This window comes from Gossypium arboreum, chromosome 6 (assembly GCF_025698485.1).
Source record: "Gossypium arboreum isolate Shixiya-1 chromosome 6, ASM2569848v2, whole genome shotgun sequence".
NCBI lineage: Eukaryota > Viridiplantae > Streptophyta > Magnoliopsida > Malvales > Malvaceae > Gossypium > Gossypium arboreum.
Genome location: NC_069075.1, coordinates 138,758,930 through 138,772,393, shown reverse-complemented (window position 1 = coordinate 138,772,393; position 13,464 = coordinate 138,758,930).

The following is a 13,464-nucleotide window of genomic DNA, read 5'->3' as shown; positions in this document are numbered from 1 at the left end:
TAACAAGTGTCATTTGCATTAAAATTGAAATTTTGAAATATGAAAAATATAGCGACTAAAATGATCCAATTGGATAACATAGATTAAATTTTTAACTTTACGTGTAATAGAGGACTAATAATAAAATTTAACCATATATATTCAATTGGACTAGAATTTATTAAATTAAACTACAAGTATTAAATTCACAACTTATACAAAATAAAAGTTCTAATAGTAGAATTTGACCTTTTTAAAACAACATGAAACATGGCTAAGGACATTATTCCCTCACATATAGCAACATAAAACTTAAAAAAGAGTATCAATTCTTATAGTTTTCCCATGCCTCTCAACCTTAACACATTTCAATCCTACCGAGAAAAAAACAGACAACACTCCTTGAACCAGCTTCCTGTCCCTCAAATTTAGCAGACAGCAGGTGAGACCAGATGTTAAGCAGAAACCTATGTATTTGGTTTACCATTGAACGTTTTACATGTTTGGTTTTTCCATATATATGGTAGCTGTTCATATTGTAGCAAAATTCAAGAGGAAAGAGAGGTGATATTAAAGGTATCATATCAGTAGAGCTGTATGACATGTTTTTGTGCTTTCAGATCCCATGGTATATGTAGGGGAGCTTTGCATTTTTATTCAACTTTGGACTCTAGATGTTTTGTGTGTGGGAGCAATGTTAACATCATTGAGTTGGAACCATGTCATCAAAATCAAAGTTGCTCTCAAAATAAGAATCTATTGAATAATTGAGTTTATATGAACTACCTCCACTGAAATTAATTCACATACATATACAAATTGCAAATGGAACCTACAAAACTCAAAATTCACATCTCAAGGAAAAGACTGTTCGTGGAAAGCCAAAATCTTTAAATTGATTGATATAGCTTTTTGTTGCTTAACATGATGTCTGACTGGTTTAATTATTGGTGATTTGTTTCTTTGCTTTAAAATGAAATCTAATTATTGCTGTTGTTTATGAGATTTGTTTTTCAAGTGATTCTCCAAGGGTCAATGTTAGAAATAAAATTTTTGGGTTTCAATGGCATTGATATTTTAGAAGTATGTAAGTTTAATTATGAAATTAATTCATTTAAAGAAATTTATTGAAGATTGGATTAGATTAGGTCAAACAATCGGATTTTTTAATTGAGAAGATTAAATTAAAATAGCATTGAAAAAAATATATATGACGGTTTGACTTTATATTGGTCTTTATTATTCAATTTTATCTTACTATTTTAGCTGCTAAGGAGAAATGGATTAGATGAAAATTCAAAAAAATTTAAAAGATAAAAAAAAAAATCAATCAAACTCAAGAAAGAGATATTTGTTAGGATTATAATTTAGGGTAAATTACATCGGTACTCATTCTTAGTCATCTAACTATGAAAAATTAAAAATTATCACTTAATTATTCAATTTTGTCTTTTTTTGTCCATTTCTTTTAACTATTGCTTTTAATGTTTACCTATTGTGTCAAATTGGCATTGATTTTAAAAAGTTTAACCCTCAAAGTCTCATATTGTGTCACTTTAATCGTAATTTTAAAAAATTAAAAATTATAAAAATATAAGAGTTTTCCAAAATAATAATAAAATATAATAAATTAAAAACATGAAAATTATAATATATATATATAAATACATAAAATTTAAAAATTTAAAATTAGACCATAAAATAAATTAGATCACATATAAATAAACTTTATATACTAATAAGTAGTAGGAAAACGTGGAAGTGGGCTTCTTCCCCAAGCATTTGTGTCAAGTTTGAATCGTAGAGCTGATATTGTTGGGAGTGCTTTATTTGAATACCATCCTCGACTCGAATATCTATACTCTGACCTTGAATATAATTTTCTCCTTTATTTTCCGTTTCTTAAATAGACACATATCCTTTTAGGAAAATTATTTGATATACTGTCAGTTAAGTTTTTAGACTTTCATAAGTTAGTATAGTAAAATATTAAAAAGATATTTTAAAAAAGAGATATATGTCAATTTTTTAAAACTACTGTGAAATAATAATAAAAAGTATATTACTAGTATACCGAATACTCACCTATCTTTTCAACACTTCTCTACAACCACAACTCCCACAGCTAACCCATTAGGTACACCAACAATTCACTACAAATAGAATACCATATCCAACACTTAGTTTTAGTGACGATCAATATTTGTCAACACAATTAGTTCTACATTGACACATGTTTAATCCGTTAGTATAGGTAAACTTACACCGACACATATTTTATCCATTGATATAAGTAAATTTATTGTGGCGGTCAGATGATATCCAACAATATAGTTATGATGTATACTGACAGTTTTACTTTAACCATTAGTATATACGTGCTTTGACAAAAAATTTACTTTTTATAATGGTGATATTGTTTTAATTTATAATTTAAATTTAGTTTCATAAAAAAGAAAAAGAAATTTATCCTCCCTCAAAATTTACACTTACGATAAAAAGAACAAATTCAATGAAATGAAGAAATACTTGATCTTGATGTAAGTGATGTATCTTTAAACTTTCTATTTGTGGGTAAAAATCGTTGGTTTCTCATATCTTATTGATAATTTTTTAGAAAAAAATCAACATTTTTTCGTTTCTTTTAAATTGCACATACACTTTTCTTTCCTATCTGCTTCATAATCTATGAAAACTCTACGGTATGCTAAAAAAGAGTACATACTAAAATTTTTAATGTTTTCCAAGTGCTTTTGTTAAAATATTTTATAATCATTAGATTCGAGCGTACAACAAAACTGCCCCGGAATCTGAAGCGTGCAGTACTCCCAATTTAGCCACTCACTTGCCCGTATTTTGCCACCTGTTTACTTAGATTTTTTTTATTCTTATTTTATGTAATTTGTGATTTATTGATTTTAATGATATTTATATTTCTTGGTTTTTTAGGTATCCTTCCCAATTTCATGTCCATCCACACAAATCTGGCCTTATTTATTTGGGAACAACTTTGATAAAGGTAAGTACAACTTGTAAATATCAATTTTGTTGAATTTTGTGCTACATTAAATTCGAGTGTTAGGACATTTTTTTCGCTATGATTATTGTTAAGGGCAATATTAGAATTTTTATGATTATGTATTTATATTTGGGTAGATTTGGAAAAACCATTAAAAATGAGGAAAAATAACTCTTTTGACCATAATATCAAAACTTGATGATTTCAATTTTCAAACTGGCTAACCTTCTTCAAGAAGATAGCTTTTATATAATTTTTTTTTGATATTTTCCATGTTTGTTTTACAGTATATGTTCGGGGTTTGTGACTACCCCTTCTAATAATATAATCTCTGAGGTTTAAACTTGCATTCTTTTTTTAGGAGTCTAATGTGTTTTATCATGTACCCAACACTTATTGGTAATAGCTTTTATATAATGATATAGATCTCATTTTACATATATAAAGTGTTATTTGGAATATGTTGTTGTGGGCTTTAGATTTGCACTAGTTTGGACTTCGGATGTGAGAGATTTTGGAATTCATCATTTACATGTTAAAATGATTTCAATTGAAAAGTTGGCCATTGAAATTAAGTTTGAGACTTCATGTTTTGTGTTCTAACCTGTTTGAACTTGTCTTTATTTTTTTTTATTTTGTCTTGTAGTTTGTGATGCATAGTTTATCAATAACTCTTTTTTATTATCTCTGAATGGTTTACTTGGAAGATTTTATGTTTTGTCGGTGAATGGGTTCTACACGGGATAAGGCCTTAGTAGCAATTATTGAGGCTTCCAATAGCAATTTGCAACACTAGTTCGTGAAGGAGTAAGTTCCTTTCTTCTATATTGTATTACAATTTAAGGTGATAATGATGCTCCACCATTAAAGAAATTATGAATTAAAAAGTAACTTAAAAGAATATTGCAAGTTTACTGAAAGCCTAAAACGAAAGAAGTCTATTGTTTTAATTTGTGTAATCTGGTATTATTGAATTATAGTATTATATATGGATTTTAGGAAGCATTGATTAGTATTTAGGTACATATTTTTTCAATTTTATACACTGTATGTTTGGACTTTATATGGACGGTTGAACCATATATTTAGTTTATGTTTCGATTACATATTTGGCTTAATTGGATTTTATTTGGATATGTTTCGATTATATTTTGGTTATATTTTTTCTTTAACTAAAGTATATTTAATTAAGTTTCTAATAAAGTAAAACATTAGAGATTGGATTCTATACCAATTATCTGTTCTAACTATCAGTATATTTGTATACCTTTACTAACAACCCAAATGTCACTATAGGTTTAGAGATATAATTGGAATTTCACTAGTATGAGTCTTTATTGATGGCTCAAATATTACTATAGCTTCAGGGTAATAATTGGAATTTCCCTTGTATGACCCTTTACTGAAGGTCACTAAATGTCGTTATGTTCAATATGTATTTTGAAACTTTCAACCTATACTGATGCACATGACTGTCAATATATGTAACACCCTCTAACCCGGCGAGGCATTGCCGAACATATCATATAACTTATGAATAATTCACAAATAAAATAATATTCATAGTATAATTTAATAACTAAGTCCCTATAATGAACTTTCAAAGTCTAAAACATGTATTAAAAGTGAAACGAGACTCATTCAAGTACTCTGGAATTTATTTTTTTATAAATTTCGACAGCATTTCTGCTTATTTTTACATAAAACTCCCTGTAATTAAAACCGTATCCATTTCAAACATAACCAATTCAATCAATTCATTTCACATACTCATTTTCTATTCTAAATACCTTCTGATCAAACTCAATCAATATAATATCAATTTAAATTTATCAATGTACTAATTAAATTAAAATAGATAAACTTCTTTCATTATAATTCTTAGACCGGTAATACTAACATTTTAATCATTTATATTCAAAACATAATAACATTTATACACATCCTATGTACATGTCACATTACCAAAAGATAATATATATCACCAAAAGTTTGTTGAAGTCGGGTCTGGCTTTGGATGCTAGTTCAGTACTTGACTTCTACAACCTGCACACGGAAACAACTGTACGCTGAGTATGCATATACTCAATGGTATCACTTTAATTCAATTTATAATTAAATACATTAAATCTCAGTTATACTTTTACATTACAATTATCATCACTTAATGAACAATTCAATCTTTTTATGTTATCATTTGATTATATATATATATATTATTCTTATTTCTTTATTTCAATTCTCACATTTCACATATGCCATATCATTCAAATTTAATTTTATCAGTAAATTTATTTCATTTGTCCCTATTAACTTGACTTGGACTCGGCGGATACACGGATTCCAACCAACGCACCAGTATAGCACATTGTGCCTTAACTGTACACAGTACCTAAACAGTAATCAGTAATGGTAGCAGTAACAGTATTCAACACACAAAGTATTGAATCTGTAACAGTAACGATAATAGTATTCGACACACAAAGTGTCGAATCGGTAACAGTAATAATAGCGGCACATAAGTGCCTGATCTGAAAATTGGCAAAAACTTGTACTCTTCCATATCCTATGGCATGCCAACTATATCCGACTAGTCCGACTAGTTAATAGGGTATTCAAATCATTTTTCAGTACAATTTCTATTTTGATTCAATATTAATTATAATTTATTATTTCGATCAATTTTCACAGTAATACAGTAATTCGTTTTATCAGAAATTTTACAGTTCAATGCAGTATATGTAACAATATTCAGTAATTTCACAGTTCAATTCGGTATTCAAAACAATATTCAATATCTCATAATTCAGTTCAGTATCAATCTCAATTTTAATAACCAATCACAAATTTTATCAGTTCATTAAATACTTACCTTAAAATACTTACCACACATACATATTAAATTAAACACATATTAATTATAAAGCTTGAGTTATAGTGATACAAACCAAAATTTTCTTCGGATTTAATCCTCGATGATCTTTTCTTTTTCTTTTTGGGCCAACGCTTCAGACTCGATATTTGCTACAAACAATTAAAATAATTCCACAATTATTAGCATAACACAATTTAAATGCTGAAATTTTTATTTAACTTTTACTTTAATTTCAAATTTAATCCTAACTAAACCTATATATTTTTCTTTCTCAATTCATACCTTTTTGCTACTCAATTTCTTGCCAAACTCACATTTAACTATTTAATTTTTATCATATTTTCATAATTTCAAATTTATTTCAATTTAATCCCTAAAACTCAAAACTTGTAGCTTAGTTTACAATTCAATCCTTTATTCAATTCCAATCAAAATTTCTATCAAATAAACCCCCAATTCCATTATTTGTTCAACATAAACCCTACTCAAAAATCTATTAACTTTCAAAATTTCTACTTAAATTCAACAAAACTTTATTCTAGAACTTCTAAAACATCAAAATTAAAAGAAAAGGGCTTAATTGGCTTACCTATTAAAACTTCAAACCTTAAAACCCTAGTTTTTCCTTTAGTTTTTCTTTTTTTTCTTTCTTCATGTAGTTTCGAATGCTTCTCTGCTTTCTTTCCTTTTTCTTTTGTTTTGTTTCTATTTATTTTATGCTTTATTTCTTTTACTTTATTTAATTTATATTATATTATATTTAATTAATAAATATCTATTTAATAGCAATTATATATATAACAATTGTACACACATGTTTTACATTTGTCCAACATTATCACCCTGCATTTGTTATAATTTTATTTAATTATCACATAAAATCTTATTTTATAATTATTTAATTAATAAAACTCTCTTAATTTTAATAATAATAAATAATAAATATCTACTAATTTAAATAAAATATTACAATTGTATAAATATTATCATTACATATGTATATTTTATCACCTTACACTTGTCATAATCATACTCTATATACATATAAAATCTTATGATATAATTATCTTAAATTAATTAATATAATTTTATAACTAAAATAATTTATTTACATAATTATATTCCAACAAAAAAATCTTAGATTTTAACATTTTGCCGCCTCAACTTATGCTAAATGGCTTAATTGCCATTTTATCCCTTTTTACTTTTTTTTAATCTATAATTAGACTTTCACTCTTTATTCAATTTGATCCTTTTACCTAATTACTTTAAATGAAGCTAAATTCACTTAATTAAAGCATATTTAGACACACAACTAGACTAAAAAATATTCCTAATAAATATTTACGGACTCGGTTTACTAAGACGAAGGCCCGATAATGTACTTTTCTGATGCCCACAGATTTTGGGTCGTTACAATATAAGTATTAGCAAATCAACTTTTGTAGATGGTACTTATACTGATGATTATTACTTTAGCAAACTCAAACTATCGGTATATGTAACACCTTATATTTGACCTGATCGTTGGGTCCGAGCTACAAGATGTCACATTCATTGTCGGAGCAACTACAATCAATTATATTTAATTTCAACCATTAAACATTTAAAATACGAGTAATGCATGCATACGATATGTTATATAATAATTATCGGGTCTTATACAAGCTTAAGAAAGCTCATTTCCTAACCCGAGATCAAATTATGACCAATTTGTAAAGATTTCAAAATGACGTGTTAACATCGCGACTTCGAGGGTTCCTCTTCACAACGTAGCATACTAACTAGGTCTTGTCATGATGACAAGGGTTCGACGTCGCAACATGACTGTCTTTTTGCAAATGGCCCAAAATGACACCAATTTTTACTTACCTAAACAACAATTCAACATTTCCGATATATTGTTCCAATCAAATACACATATTCAGCAAGCTCAATTCTAAACAATAGTACCATATCTAAACAAGTACGTTTGCAATTCAACCATTTCATCATTTCCAATCAACGTATAGTCTAAATTCATGGTACTATCCATTTGAAACAATTGACATATATTCATACTCCATTTAGCCATAGCATAACAACATTTCATGCATTTCTAACCTTGTGGAAAATTCATATACACAATCCAAACATTTGACCATTTCCAAGATTTCAATTCTAACTTCAAATGTTCACATGATCACATATTATACAAAAAGTCGACTCAACTTAGATAATGCCATATGTTTAACCAAAATAAGACTATACAAACATTGTCGAGTCAAGGATTATTGGCTGAATGCTGGATCAAGCTTGAAACTTCGAGATTTACCTATACATGCGCACGAAATAAAATAAATTATGCACTGAGTGATAAAAGCTCTATGTCACTTTCATAATTCAAGTCATAAACTGAACATAATTATAATAAGGATTCAATCAATGTATGCTAAGTTTCATTTCTATTGATTTATATGTTTACTGTTCAAAAACCAATTTTCATATACCATTTCATTTAAATAAACCAATTAAAACATTCAATACCACACCTTATGATAATATGTGTATAAACAATCCCATTTTAGTTTCATACACATAAACAAATAACAATGTGATATTCGATCCTCAATTTCAACCAATGCCATTTTGCTATACTAATATTATATTTTCGTATTAAATCTATTGATTCACTTTGTTCCATGTCGGCCCTTAAGGATCATATAAACCATTTCGCATGGTCTTTCACATGTTGTCTTTAATCGCATCTTACATATATGCATTTATAATATTAATCATATCAACAATTCAATTCCAACATCATTTATCCAATTCATGCTTTATATTCCTTATTAACCAGACTCGGATTAAAGACAAATATACGGATTAATCAACCAACACACTAATCTGAAACCATAGTGCATCATCAGATAAACCAAAATAGATAAACTGGAACACAAAGTGCATAATCAGATAAATTGAAGTAAATATACTGGCACACAAAGTGCACCATCGTACAAGCTGAAAGAAATATATTGACACATGTTAGAGTTGTGTGACTCAAATTCAAGAAATAAAATACAGAATGCACAAGTGGGATCTGTATAGAAGTACACTTCTTCTATTTGATATTGATTAGAATAAGGTTTTTCAACCTTACTACATTGCTTCTATTTGACTTTGATTAGATTAAGGTTTTTCAACATATAAATAGTTGCAATTAAAACTTCTCTCATATCATTCAAATTCCACATTAGTAAATTTTCTTCTTTTCTACCCGTGGTTTTTTTTTTCCCAAAAGGGTTTCCACGTAAAATCTGTGTGTTCTATTTTTTTTTTGTGATACATTGCCATTATCGACATTCAAATTATAACAACATATAAGTCTATCATAGAATAAACCGAAGTATAAGCCCACACACAATCTAACCCTATGGCATGCGAACTACATCCGACTCTGTCTGAATGGTTAATAGGGTACCAGTGATCTAATTACAAAATATCATATATTCAATACTCGATTCCATACCATTTTCTTTATCATTTCATATCATAAATCATATATCACCATTTTATTATACTCAATTCATCATATGGATCATTATCAATTATATTATGCTTATTTTCTATTTTATTTGATTTAGTCCAAATTCTCTATATTCAATATCAATCATACTAATTTGATTCAAACAACCATTATTGGCTCACCTTAATACCATGTTATGCAAAATATCATGAACATGCAATAAATAGATTAATCTTGAATCATAGAAATACAAATTGGGATCGCACGTCATTCATTGATGACTCTCACTTTTTCTTTCCCTCCAATGGCTCGGTGTTGCCTTTAGCTACGAATGATAATTCAACAAATAAACGATAACAAATTTCATTCAACTCATGTTCTAATACAAATTCAAACATATTTTTTATTGTATTCAATTTAATTCCTAAACTCGAGATTTGTATAACTTTCGATATATACCTTCAAATTAAAATTTGATTTCATTAGGGACCCTATACTTTCTATTCCTAGCATAATCTCATGACAAATTTTCATTTTATTCAATTTAGTCCCTAATGTAACAAAGTTATCAACTAAGCTTATTAAGATTTACAATTTAGTCAATTTCATAATCTAAGCTTATTTTCTTTAACAATTTCAAGCCTAATTCTTCAATTTCACAACAATGGCAACTTACCAAATTCCAATAATTGGAGAAATTAATACATGAGCTAGCCAAATCAAGCTCTCATGGTCATAAATCTATAAAAATAAAAGAAAAATGGCTTAAGAACTTACTTGAAACGGTGGTCAAATGTTCAAAAGTTTCAAGCTTTCTTCTTTCTTTTCTTCAATGGTGTTTAGGGTTGGGAGAAGATGATAAAGCTTATTCTCTTTTATCCCACTTAACATATATAGTATAATTAGTAAGATAATTAACTTAATTAAATATGTTTAGTTAATTATTATTGAATTTTAGTTTAATTTAATTATAAATTATGTATAATAGATATCATCATCACATGCCATTATCTATATAAAGCACATTGATTTATTTACCTTTTAATCCTTTAAATAATTTCTATCTAGATCCTCAAGCCTTTTCCTAATTAAAACTCTCTAGTGATTTATTTTTACAATTTAATCATTAAGCCTTAATTAACTACTTTTTCGCTAAATTACTTAATCAAATCTCAATATATTTGTATATTAACTCCATATATATTTATATTTAATATTTATGGATTTGGTTTAAAGAAATGAGGCTCTGAAATTTTATTTTCCGATACCACTAAAATTTAGGTTGTTACAGTATAAGTTTTTGGACCTATTCTAACAATCTTTTTTTGTCGTTGGTAAAAGTTTATACTAATATTACATGTACCAATGATATTTTTTTTCATCAAAATAACCTTTTTGACTGTTAATATAGATGTTTTCAAACTTATAACAACGGAATTTTTGTTTTTAGCACAGTTTTAAAACCTTCAATATATGGCAATTTGTTTGTAGTGATTGCAACATATCTCACCCCTCTCACAGCATGAATAGCAGCTACAATCACAAGACCCATTGCCACACTACTCCAAATATCATCACGACCATTCACCGCACTAACATCACTCTCCATCTATGCTACTCTAAACAAAATCATAATCAGAGTGTTGATTGGACCAAGGAAGAGCTACTGCTGGAGTCTTACGTCATTCAACAATTGATAGTAGAAATCAGAGTTATGGATTTTCAAAAATAAAGAGGAGATTTTAGAGGTATTCGGGATTGTTCTAAAAAAATTGAGTCGGCATATAGAGAGAGGAGAGAAATAGGAGAAGTTTGATGGTGATGTTGACCAAATAAATGACGATGATTTGGTGGTGGCTATTTTAGGAGGTCATCAGTTTTGGTTAATTTTATTTATATTTGATCCAATATATTTTTGTCAATATAAAAAGTTAGTAGTTTCATGTACTTTTAATTTATTCTAATTTATTAACTTTTTTTTTGTTATAAAAATCTATGAATTTTATATATTTTTAGAATTAGGATCAAATTAACACATGTAAACTTTAAAGCTTTTTTTTTTTTTAAATGAAGACCAAATTGATATAATGTGTGAACATCGAGGGTTATTATTATGCCAATTTTAAAATGCCACATCATTTTCTTGTTACCCAATTAACAACAATTAACAAAATGGACAAAAATAATAATCAAATTTTTAAATGACTATTTTATAACTTTTTACAGTTGAAGAAAAAAATCTTACTAATAATTAGATGATTATCATTGTAGTTACCTTATAATTTTAGGGTGTATTAAATATTAACCATATGTAGTAATTTGAGCAATTTAATGGAAGCCAGCGTTGCTTGATTCAGTTAACACATTAATTTTGTTGCCAAATTGTAACAAATGAATCATATATTATATATCTATACCTAAATATAAAAACTCTCCCCAATAGAGGAGGCAATGACAACTGTCTTCTCTTTTTTTTTTTTATTAATGGTTTATTTTTAGTTTTTAGAGACTCTATTTTGTTGAAATTTTTGATTTAGTCCATTCGCTTTAATTTGCCATAATTTAATTCTCTTATTTTGATAATGTCATTAGTTATTTCAAAGAGCTTTAGTCATTATAAGGTAATGGTCGATTTTTCAATTTTGATGCCTTTACTAAGTTTCAATTTCGATTTTTCGATTTTTCATTATAAGGTAATGTTCAAATCCATTATTTTCAACTTTGATGCCTTTACTATGTTTAAAATCGGGATGTAGCCCATACACTTTAATTTGACATAAAGTTTATTCTTTTGCTTTTATAATGTCATTAGTTAATTAAAATAGTTTATATCAGTAACTATTCTGATTAGAATGCTAACATGAAATTTTCTTAAAACACCATTTTCACACCCAAAAAAAAATATCAACATCATGAGTTAGAAATTATGTTTTTGGGGAAAAAAAGCCCACATAAGTATTTTAACCACAATGATTTCGGAACCCCATTCTCCGATGATCGAGTCTGTAAATATTATTAATTAATATTTATGAGTTAATTATGATATTATATTGAGTTTTGGTATGACGAATTTGTTAATTGAATAATTAATTAAGGAACTAGTGTTTTGACTCTAAAGTTAATAGTGCTAAAAAATGAGGTATTAAGACCTCGTTTTTGTAAAGTGAGCCTACAAATATTTTTATTAAATATTTATGAAGTTATTATATAGGTGAATTGAATTTTGGATAGGTAATTTTATTGAATTAGTGACTAATTAAGCTACAAGGATTAAATCGTAAAAACTGTAAAAGTTAATCGTTATTGAATTTTATTAGTTTAAAAACTTAATTAGTTATTGTTTAAGGATTTATGTGGCAATTAGACCGAATTTATATATGGTGGTCAGTTAATGTGTAACTTAATAAAATATATGTTAATAGTTAAGTTAAAATTTAGTAATAATAATACATTAAAACATAAAAATGGTATCATTTTCAACCATTTTCTCCTTCCATCATTCAGAATAAGAAAAAAGAGATATGAAAGCCATTGTTGAACAATTCCAAGCTTTCGGCCCTTGCATGTAAGTACATTCGAGGCCTATTTGTCGTAAATTTTATATTTTTTAGGTCTTAAGAGCTTGATTTAGCTAGCTCGAGTACTAAATCATGAAAATGTTAAAGTTTTGAAACGTTACCATTGATGGTTCTTGAATTTTTGATGTTATTTGGTTAGATTTTAAGCTTAGTAATGAAAAATGACTAAATTGTTATAAAGTGAAAATAGTTAGTTTTGAACATAGGGACTAAAGTGAAATAATTTCAATTTTAGCATGAGTTTTTTTAATTATAGGTTTTGGTGGTCTGTAGAATGATGAAATTGAGATCGATTTCAAAATCAAAGCTCAAATTTCAAAGTTATGACATTTTCGGTTTTAAGTAGTAATTTGAATGCAAAAATTTAGGGAAATTCAAAAATCGAAATTAAAATTTCATATGCATATGTTTAAGTGCTATAAGATATTTGGAATTGATAATCGCAATTAAATTATCGTATAGATCAATATTTGAATTGAGTCAAGGATAACTGGGGAAAAGGGAAAAA